This window comes from Bufo bufo, chromosome 2 (genome assembly GCF_905171765.1).
Source record: "Bufo bufo chromosome 2, aBufBuf1.1, whole genome shotgun sequence".
NCBI lineage: Eukaryota > Metazoa > Chordata > Amphibia > Anura > Bufonidae > Bufo > Bufo bufo.
The window spans coordinates 728,202,249-728,214,207 of NC_053390.1; the positions used below are offsets into that span (position 1 = coordinate 728,202,249).

The 11,959-nt window shown below is 42.7% G+C and overlaps 1 non-coding gene across 1 annotated transcript; it reads right to left on the bottom strand.

The window, feature by feature from the left end:
- Positions 1–11,621: 11,621 nt before the first annotated feature.
- On the bottom strand, positions 11,622–11,693 carry TRNAW-CCA. The gene has a single exon. It is a non-coding gene; the product is annotated as a tRNA-Trp (tRNA).
- Between the last annotated feature and the right edge of the window lie 266 nt (positions 11,694–11,959).

Sequence of the window (11,959 nt, forward strand, 5' to 3'; positions counted from 1 at the left end):
AGCCTCCCTTCTCCCTTGGCAACTGGAGTTTCCTCAGAGAAATTCTTGGACGTTTGCCTCTCCATATGAAGTACCTGAAAGCTGACTCTAAGGACTGTATATCTGTATGCTTAATTAACAATGGAATCGTTTGCATCGGATACAGTAAGCGTGCAAAACTGATCATTTTTAGTAGGTAGCATCTGCCCAATAGTGAAATTGGGAGATGCCACCATCTATCAATGTCCCTCTGTATTTTCTGTACTAATGGGGGATAATTCAAAGAATAAATCGATTCCGGTGTCTTTCCTATATTTATACCTAAGTATCTAACTGTATTTTTGGCTATTTTAACTGGGCAGTTGCTATGATCAAAGTCTTTGTTTTGACATAATTGGGAGAGAAGCAGGAGCTCACTTTTGTCCACATTAACTTTATATCCTGATGCATTACCAAAAACTGCCAATTTTTCAAACAGGGTATTTAAATCTCTCTTAGGATTTGCCAAAAAGACCAATAGGTCATCCGCATACAAAGCGTGCTTAACTTCCCTGGAACCTATCTTTATTCCTTCTATTTCTTTGGTGGCGGTAAGATAGCGTGACAGGGGTTCTAAAGCAATATTAAAGAGTAATGGCGAAAGGGGGCAACCCTGCCTAGTCCCTCTGCCAATATTAAAAGTCATCGAAAGGAAGCCCGGGGTATGTATCCTGGCCACCGGATTGGCGTATAGCACTTGTATATATTTTCTAAAGTTCCCCTTTAGCCCTATCTTGTCCAAAACCCTGTTCATCCATCCCCAGCTCACGTTATCAAAAGCTTTTTCTGCGTCTATAGTTAGTAGAGCTGGGGATGGGTGAATACCTGGCCTCATCTTTATTTCGTCCAGTACCGCCAGTACTTTTCGGATATTCGTGACTGCTGAGCGGCCCTTAATAAAACCTACTTGGGAATCTGATATGACCTTAGGGAGTACTTGCATCAGTCTCTCCGCCAGTATTTTAGAGAGAATTTTAATATCCGTATTAATTAAGGATATCGGCCTGTATGAAGCCGCCTGCAAAGGATCTTTTCCTGGCTTCGGTATCAGTTTTATATAGGCCGTATTGGCATCCTCTGGAAGTAGTGATCCCGTTAGGTGTGAGTTAAAAACTTTTGGGAGGAGCTCTGATGTTCTTCCCCCCAGGATTTTATAAAATTCTCCCGAATATCCATCTGGACCAGGAGCCTTTCTTAATTTCAAGTTTGAAATGGTTCTCTGTACCTCCTGAGCTGATATAGGGGTGTTAAGGGTTTCTAAGTCTTCTTGAGATATATCCGGGAGTCCAATAGATTCTAGCCAGCTGTCTCCAGCTACTACGTTTTCTTCCTTATACTTGTACAGGTCACTATAAAAATCCCTGATAATCTCATTTATCTTTTTTGGGTCGTGTTTTAATGAACCGTCCTTATCTTTTAAAGCCAAGATTGGGGGCGTGTACTGGAAGCCCTTTGCTAAATTCGCCAGCAATCTCCCCGTTTTATTCCCAAATTTATATATTTGCGCATCTACCTTTGACTTATATAGCAGCTCCTTTTTTTGTAGCCAATATTCATACTCCCGCTTCTCTGTTTTCCACGCCTTCTCCAAACTGTCTGATGGGTTTAGTGCAAAGTCACTATAAGCTTTCCTGAGCTTTGAGCTCCGTGACTCTATCTCCATATTTATTTTCTTTTTGAGGCCCACGACATACGAAATTAGTCTCCCCCTTAATACTGCCTTCCCCGCATCCCATGTTAGTTGAGCATTATCTGGCAAATCGTTATCTCTAATATATTCATCCCACCACCCTGTCACTAAATTGTGGAAGTCCTTATTTTCATATAAATCCGAAGGGAAACGCCATATATAATCGGAACCTCTAGGTGTGAGATCCTGCAGCTCAACGGTAATCGGTGTATGGTCTGAAATTACCATGTCCTCTATAGAGGAAGCTTTGCATCTTCCAAATATATTCTTTGATATTAATAAGTAATCAATACGAGACCAAGACCGATGTACTGCAGAGTAATATGTAAAGTCGCGTCCCTCCGGATTTAAAGTTCTCCAGGTGTCAACTAGCCCTAAAGTCTCCATGAGATCTTGTAATATTTGGGTATTACGTTGTTTGGGAGGGTTAGCTCCCCTATCTGTTCTCCTATCCTCTCCCCAATCAGCTATCAGGTTAAGGTCTCCCCCAATTATTTTGTCCGTTATTTGGTCTCCTAAAATTCTTTCCATAACTGCTCTGTAGAACGGTTCGCTAGACTCATTAGGCCCATATATATTGTACATGCTCATAGTTTTGTTCAATGACTGTATATTAATCTGTACAATTCTACCCTCCTTGTCACAGGAATGTGCGGACACTTGACAGTTGATGTTTTTCCTAATCAGAATTAATACTCCCGCTTTCCGATTGCATGCCTTAGATCCATATACCTCCCCCACCCATAGCTTCTTCATCCTATGAAAATCTTCTTCTCCCAGGTGTGTTTCCTGTAAAAAGGCAATATCTGCTCCCAGCCGGTTCAGGTGCCTTAATACCATCATCCGTTTCTGTGGGGATCTCAGCCCCCTTATGTTCCATGAGATTATTTTAACCATTATCTAACCTCTTACGGTATGTTCTAATGTCTGACCAAAGTAACCATGGCACGTTAATATCAATATATGCTGCGCTACAGCGTAATGACCCGATCTTCTTGAAGGTAAAATAACACCCTGAACTACCTATCCCACCCTTCCCTCCCCCCCCCCCCTTATTAACCTCCCAAAACATTTTATGTCCCTTATCTTTCGGACTTCACTTCTTCCCAACATAACATGGCAAGTATGAATATCATTATAACAATTATATAATCTCTTATACATACTCCTCTTGTGTCCCTCACTCATTATAAATCTACATAAGCGACATGTAATCTCAAGGTTTAAACTGACCAAACATACAGTAATCAGGATATATATATATATATCAACAGCATATAGATCATAGATTCTATAATAGCAGGTGCAGACTTCTCGCTCCCTCGTCTACCTCCTGTCTGCCCCATCACAAAGAAATACATTTCTCACATCCCCTCTATAGCCTCTGGCGTTGATCTTTCGGCTGCGAAGAGTTCCATCTTTCAACCGGAGGAGAGTTCCATTGCGCAGGTAGCCTCTTATACGGTTGATTTTCCTGTCGGTCTGTTTCACAGTTGCTCCTAGGATCATCCGTTAAGTCCTTGACTTCCTCCGGACTTGAAAAAATGTCCACTTGTCCATCTGCCCGGAAAATCTTTAGGACAGCTGGGTACATCAAGGCAAACTTTTTCTTCTGCTGATACAGCTTTGAACAAATCTGCGAGAACGCTCTGCGTCTCCTTGTTACCTCCGCTGAGAAGTCGCCGAAGATCAGAATGCGGTGTCCTTTAATTTCCAGATCCCTAGACCTGCTTTTGTATAGACGCAGTATCTCCGCTTTTTCAAAATAGTCCAGATATCTGACTATGACCTGCCTCGGTCTTTGGGCCTTGTTCTCCTCTCCTCTCCGGTTGTCTGGCGTGATTCTCACCGGGCCTATTCTGTGTGATCTTTCCGCTCTACAGTTGGACTGGAGCCCTAATGCCTCTGGTATATCTCTTTCACAGATAAGGTGGAGCTCCTTTCCAGATATAGATTCCGGTAGGCCTACTATTCGAAGATTATTTCTTCTGGCGCGGTTTTCAAGATCGTCTATCTTCTCCCATAGACGTTTGTTGTCTGTAGACATCCCGTGTACATGCTGTTGAAGAGATTGTACCTCCATCTGCAATGACTGCACATCAGTCTCTACTGTGTCTAGACGTTCTGTGTTTCGCGCCACTTCAGACCTCAGCGCTGTAAGGGTTACCGCTACCGTTGTGGTTAAAGATTCTTGCAAATCTGGCAAAATTCGGTTTGCTACCTCCAGAGCCAGCCTTTTGTAATCCACTTGAGGTACTCCCTCCTCTACGCTTTCCACTCCATCGATTTGGCTGTCAGCGAGTTGCGGAGGTTCCTCTTCCTCAGGTAAAAGCATGACCGGCTCTGCCATCTTTGGCATGTCAGCTTCTGTCTTGGCGCCCTTAGCTTGCGCTTTCCCTTTAGATTTGCCCCCCATCACTTTCAAGTATCGTTCCATGCGACGTCTTCATCGCTATCGAGATTTCTGGCTGTTCAGCCGCACCACAGTAGGGGGATATGTAAGTTTTTGAGCGATCCGGGACGGAGCTGCACTCACTCGCCACTTGTCATGTCGGCGCCGGAACCGGAAGTCATTCAGACATTATTACTGCTGGGGGCCACTAAGGAGGACATTATCACGGCTGGGGCCACTCAGGAGGACATTATTACCACTGGAAGCCACTCAGAAGGACATTATTACTGCTGGGGGCAGGTGAGTGTAGCTTATTTGTATGTCATGAAGTCTTCCTTGGAGTGTTTTCTTACAGCATACAGCTTATCTTTGTTTTTTTTGTCTGGTGAGTGTGCCAGGGCTGTTGAAAGATTTGCTGGGTTTGGTATTTTTGAGAGTAGAGACTGAGTCAATGGCTGAAGGAATTGTGATGTAGAAAGCAGCAGCTGTTTCAGCAACATAAATTGAATATATGGGGGACAATGGTGTGTGAATGGAGAGATGTTTGAAGTTTCTACGAGGGTGTGGTAGTTTATGGACTAGAGGGGCAGTTGAAGAAAGAGTGGTTGATATTGTAAAGCTAGTTTCAAACTAGTACTAGAGATCCGGCAGGCTGTTCAGGCAGGATTCTCCCTGCAGCCTGTCGGATCCCCCTGCATTCCAGCATTGCTGTAAGCTTGAAAGGTATATCGAGAGAAATCTGGAAACTGATGCAGTGGTGAAATGAAATGCTGCAGTCAAGATTTTTTTTATTTTTTTTATTTTTTTTTATTTTTTGGAGGGAGAAAAATGGGAGGGAAGAAATGGGGAAGGGAAAATTATTGTTTCATTTTTGGGAAATATTTGGGAGTTTTTTTTAATCATTTTTATGCAGGGGGTTAAGGAGAGAAGAGGAAGGGGGAAATGGGGAAAGGGAAGGTCTTTTGTTTGTTTTTTTGTTTAGTCTTTTTTGGGTAGTTTTTTTTTTTTTTTTTCCCTGGCAGGTGGCAGTACAGGATGGTGCTTGACGGTTCGCCTTCACACTGGCTCTTTTTCCAGAGGCTCTCTAGATTTCATTTTCCTCCAGAACATGCAGAAGCTGAAAAAAAAAAGAATATCAGTTATTTGATATTTGCTATTTACATGTCCGCTCTGAGTGAAATGTGTGCACAGATCCTCCAATGTTTTCCCGTTACATTAGCTGCTTATAAGTCCAGTGACATCATAACATGTTTGGCTTTGTAATATGCACCAAATATATCACAAAGCGTTTAGCACTGTGATAAACGCGGTGCATCTTATGACTGCCTGGACTAAGTTTTCGCTGTGTAAATATTAAGCAGCAATAATACGCATGCTCCATAGAGTATCTAAATACTACCTACCATATGCCAGCGATCAGCATGATGGTGACGGAGCCGGCCACAGATATTGCTATGAGGGAAGCATTGTTGTTCTGTAGCTCCTCTAGAAGTGGCGGCTCAGGCGCTGTGATGTCAAGCACATCAGGAAGTGTAGGACGAGGATGGTATATTTTTGTCGCCTGTTCCGATTCGCTGATAACTAAATGAAGAAAACAATTACATTAATAGTTAATTCCATGAAGAGAACGATAATGACATTGTAGTGCATCTTATACATGAAATAACATCAAATATATGTCAGAATAGTCTGTATCATGGCGGCTCAGAAACATTGTCAAAACTAAGAGTGGCTCCAAAATACGGAAGCGGCTCAAATCTTTGCATTATAGGTTTTTTCTTACAAATACTAATGTAAATAAGATTTATTTATACAGCACCAACATATTCCGCAGCGCTTTACTAATGTAAAATACATTATAGGTGACAATTCAGATGTTCAGACTTAGATCCTTTCTCACTAATCATCACCTAGAAGTAGATATGAATCCCGTGTATACTAATATTACCACTCAGCATAGTGCCAGTAATAATATGTCCTTACCTGCCACGCTATAGGTGATCTTACTCACTGGAACTTCAGAGTCCAGGATGGTGGTACACGTGTACCGGCCAGAGTGCTCCTTCTGTACGCCCTTGATGACCAGATAGGGCTCCCGGGTGACTTTGGGGTCATGGTCACGAGGCTAGAGAAATATGGAGAACTACTAGAACCTCAGATGTCACAATAATATTTGTCATTTATCATGGTCATTATCATTAAGACAAAAATAGATAAAATTATTGATGATAATTTGCTGACATGACAGAAAGTCTGATTTTACACTATAATAAGCAGCCTGATGATGACATTGGGTAAAAGGACTTTCTGATAAGTTATTAGGGAAAATGAAAGAATATATTTGGGAAGCACTGCCCTAACAAGATGGTGGTATAACTTAAATTGAACACTCTCTCAGTTTTACACTTATTTTTTTGGAATCTGCATTGTACTTACCAGGGTGAACACGTTGTTATAGGAGTCCTCCAGCCTCGTGTACCATTCAAAAGTACAGTCCAGAATTAGTTCTTCATACTCTGGGATTTTTATATTTATCTCTAGAAAAAAAAGGTAAATGAAAGAAGATATTATAGAAGTAATTGTGTAGATATTCTCTCCTGCATTTAGGGGTTGTCTCAATAACACGTCTCCTTCTATAAGACCTAATAGGAAATATGGGCATCATAGAGGAGACTGATAGTAACTGGTTATATTCTGCTATCTCCTCACCTCCACAGTTTACAGTCTCTGCCAGGTGAGACTTGTGATCTTTACATGGAGAGCAGGACCGTCCAGTTTTCAGATCTGAGAAAAGAAATTAAATATGAGCCGAGCATTAAAGACACTTTATAACATTAGAATAAATATGATAATCATGTGCTGGTATCTATCACCCTTCTGTCACCAGCACATGAGCAATGTCCTGAACAGGCTGCCACAAATCACCCTTATAGTCTGCTTATAGACTGAATTGTATTAATGTAAATGTCCTCCTGCTTCTGGTATGAAGTATGGACTATTGGAAGTGACAGGAATATTTAGTGTACAGTGAGGATTTGGGGTCCTATAGCTTTACTGATGTACTACTCAAATTTAGATGTAAGAATAGAAACGTCTACTTTACCGAAGCATCTGTTGGAGGTGCATAGGCAGCTGCATCTCTCCAAGTAGTCTGTGAAAAGAGGAGACATCATATAATAGTCAGCGGGTGCGGTTTACAGCACCTATGTAGTGCTGCTCTCCTCTGTATAATAGGCACAGCACACATAGTATACATATATAGGGGCACATTTATTAAGACCGGTGTTTTAGACATCAGTCATCATATCCCTGCACTGGCAGCGGATCCGCCAAAGTTAGGAAGAGGCACCAGCCTCTATACAACTTTGTCGGATCCACCGCCGCTTTTAAATGTAAGTAAGCTTCCTAGATGTCTTAAATTTAGACCATTTTCTAAGCCTAAGGCCTCATGCACACGACCGTGCTGTTTTTTTTGGTTCGCAAAAAAAGGAAGCCGCTCGTGTGCCTTCCGCAATTTGTGTAACAGAACGGCCGGCCGATTGTAGACATGCCTATTCTTGTCCCCAAAATGGACAAGAATAGGACATGCTATATTTTTTTTACGGTGCCTCGGAACGGAGCAACGGATGCAGACAGCTCACGGAGTGCTGTTCGCATCTATTGCAGCCCCATTGAAGTGAATGGGTCCGCATCCGAGCCGCAAAAACTGTGGCTCAGATGCGGACCATAACTACGGTCGTGTGCATAAGACCTAAAACAGACGTAGAAAATGGTAAATGAGATGGGCCTGTCCCCTTTCTTCCCCACTTCTTTAGACCTGGTGTAAGCGGTGAAAAGTCGCAGATTGCGCTGCAAAGGACCTTTGCGCCACAATCTGTGCCAGTAATACGCCTAATTTAGGCGTATTTCTGTTTAATAAATTACCCCCATAGTTTGGAAATGGAAAGGTCCATTGGCATGCATTATTATAGTGTAATTCTAGTTCCTCTGGCCTATGATAGAAATATTATACTGTACCTTGATTTTTTGGAGGGCCCCCGGCACAGACAACCTTCTCCTCGGCGCAGGTCTGACAGTTGGTGTAGGTTTGCACCATTAATCCTGGGGAAATGCACTTGTGTTATAACCTTCCAATCTTATAGAGAATAATAATGAGAAGAAGCTGAAATCTGATATAAAATGTACTTACCACAGCTGTCTGCACCTGAGGAATGGAGAAGAAAGAAGACATTACTGACCGTCCTCATTGTCAGACTCAGAAACCTCTAATCTCTGGGTCTCCTTATTATTACATGATGTCAGTGTCTTTGTCTCGATCGCTGAGTTTTCTAAATTTCCATTGACAGAAATCTCTGAGCTGCCCCAGAACGGTCCGGCCCGCTATAGAGCGCAGCAGCTCCTAGTGCAAACATCCCTGGCAGCCAATCAGACGCCTGCTTCCATATGTCCAGTACAGGGTAGGAGATAACAGCAGTGATCTGACTGGTGGCTGTGGGGATCTCTAGTTTGGGTCTACATTACTATTACTACAAGAGGCCTGTGTGTGTAATACATTTATATGTCATATTATAGCACGTGTTATATCTAGAAGAACTCACCTTGTTTATTTGGACACCTTCCTAAAAGTGAGAAATGAAGAAATGCAGAATTACTGATAGAAAACAATAGAGAACAGAAATCCCCTGTATATGAGGGCTCTATCTATAACACTGCAATAATACAAGAGAAAACTGCACGCATAGCAATTCCCAGTATAGAACATTTTATTACAATCGCTCCCTCCTGTCACTAGGCTGTAGGGGAAGGTAAACAAGCTGAAAACATCCTCTCTGACAACCTACCAGACACGGAGAAGACAAGTACAATGGTAGACAGAAGAAGATTCCACTTACGTTGGTTTGAGTCCTGGACGATAACCTTGAGCTTTTCTTTAAGTCGCTGGAAATGGAGTCCAATGATGTGAAGAAGCTGGATCTCTAAGATATATAAAGAGGAGAAGAATGAGAGTCCGATCCCCTCATCTATCAGTCTGAGCCCCCAACACACTAATTCCTAATAATAAGAGAAGTACAAATGCCACCTACATATAAAGTATTTTACTTACCCTTAAAACCTATATCCTGGATGACGTCCACAGATTTTTTATATTCAGACGCAATTTCGGATATAGCATATTTATCTGAAAGGAAAATAATGGTACAATCATTATCTATCTATCATGGCTCGATCTAGAGATTATATGAAATAGAGATAATAGTAATAATACAATTACCCAGTATCCCGACTTCATCCTCAAGGTAGTTCAGGACTTTTTTCTCTGCGGCTTTGGCAAACCGCTTGATGTTCACATAGGCTTCTATGGAGTCAATGTCATCGACTTGGCTTTTGATAAAGGTGTTGAATTCTTCCATAGCCATTTTCCCTCTGGAGTCGCATGGTATGCAACAGAGAGACTGTCCGATGAAGACAGATGTTACGACCAGTAGAAGCCACATGGTCTGGATAGAACCAGTCATTTTTCGTAAAATCGCTTCCTATAGCAAATAATCGCTAAGGACGCAAGAGAGCAGAACTATGTCCCACTGAGAAGACAACAGCACTGCACAGGTTACAGCATCAGGCGCCGGGTTAAGGGACAATGTCTTTATGACATCATCAGAATATGCAAATGAGAAACAGATAAGCCATCGGATTGGTGGAAAATGTAATTATGCAAATGATGTTCTGGGACAATAAGTATGTTCACTTAAAAATAAAGTTTTTTTTAAATATGTCACAGATAATACATATAATGACATTCTTTACAGAATATACTTATCAAACATAGTTTTCAGAATGATGTAGGGGAGTAGGGAGCATGGGGCAGGTGTGGCATGTGCCCTGCATGCAAAGGGTTGAGGGGTGCCAGTCCTCCCTCTGCACAGAACAAAGAAGAGCCATGTGCAGCTGTCAATAAGTTGTTCTGAACTGCCGACACCTTTAATAAGTGATCCACCAGGACTGCGCTGCACGCATGGCGCACACTGAGCATGCTGCATGTCTCACATGACATCACAACGCAGAGGTCTCAGACAGGGGGAGCGTAGTGCCAGAGAACTCAGTCAGTCTGCAGCGTACTCAAGTTGTGTGTAATAGGTGTTTCTGGGTGATGTAGTGCAATGGACACTAACCTGGTACGGCTGACTCTCTGCATAGGCAGGTAATGGTAGAAATTGTTCGTGACGCCAGTGCCAAGTAAACGGTGGCACGCCGTTTGCGGATGCAGGAATAAATTGAGGAAGACGTGGTATTAAAACAGAACTCCAACTTTAGTAGTTTTCATGCAGAGACAATATTGGAATCGCAGTTCCTTGGCATACAGTCGATTTTGTAATACGGTCGATGCAGGCAATACAGATTTAGCAAGGTTATTACAGAGTGTTAAACACAGGACTTGCAGTACAGGAGCTTGCACTCTATTTCTGTCTGATCCTGGAATATAGCAAATCTTCTCCAAGGCCCATTAACCTAGTTCTGGCTTTATATCCTTGGCTGTAGCTTTATACAGTACCTCCTCTGTTATTCTGAGTACCTCTTGCTTCTCTGCGCTTTGCCTCTGTCTCTCTCTCAGCTTCTGGAAACTTCTGAGCTGTAGTCTAGACTGACTTTTGCTTCCTCAGGCTCTTGAGCTAAGATATTCCTGTTTCTGCATATGGGAATTCAGGAGGGAATCTTCTCCTGGACAGCAGGCTTCAGGCCTGGACTTGTCTCAGACATTGTCTAATCTCCCACTGTAGATTACAGACACTAGACTCCGTCTGCCTTTCTACTTCCCTGTCTGGGCCTTATATAAACTAGGGCTCCCTAGCTCCCTCTAAGGACTAAAAGCTGGAATGACACCCCTAGCAGGCCTGTACTTGCAAGTTTCATAGCAACAGGGAAATACATAACATTACATTAAATGACATCTTATAAAACTGACATACACCAACTTCCCATAATTAAGGAGGGACGACAGCACACCAAGTGACACTTTGGTAGTGACGGGTATTACAGTCCCCGTACACTACAAGTCTGTATTGGTTCAACCTCTGTATTGGCTCTGCGCCTCTGCACCTCTACCTCTTCTCTGTTTCACTCACTATAATCAAGTCTGTGGACAGAAACTGCTACAGGACAGGAGGTACCAGTCTGCGGCTGCACCAATGAATGGTTTATGGCTCCAAGACTATGAAGCCTGCCCAGGCTGCCCTGAGATGGTATTCACACTGTTGCCGGCTCTGGGCCTCCTCTTCCTTTTCTTTGGCCCCCAGGCACTGGCACCTTGCCCCTGCTATCCAGTGTTATATGTAGTGTTGCAGGACTGCAGGTAACACATTATCTGTGCAGTGAATGATGACTGTGCCTTTACATAGGACTGCAGGTACATGATACTACATTATCTGCACTCTGCTCATGAAGCTACATTATTGTAGTAAGTGGTTGCCGAGAACCAGCATCATAATCATTGCAGCTTAGGCCTTGAGAAGAGTCAAATCTAACTGACCCTGACATGATTTGAACACGCAACCTTCTGATCTGGAGTCAGACACGCTACCATTGCACCACAAGGTCAAAAGACAAAGTGTCAAATCTACTTGGGAAGAGTCCTGGTTATTCATAATCTCCTGCTCTCCTCACCCATCTGCTGATGATTGGCAGTTCTCTCCTAGAGAGAAAACCAGGTAGAAGCCTGTCAGTCATCAGCAGGAGAGCAGGAATGTATGAATGACCATGACTCTTCTCAGGTGGCCCGGACTCTTTTCCAGGCCCAGTCTGTAATGATTGTGATGTTGGTTCTCAGCAACCACTTACTTTTAACTTATAAATGACAGACCGCT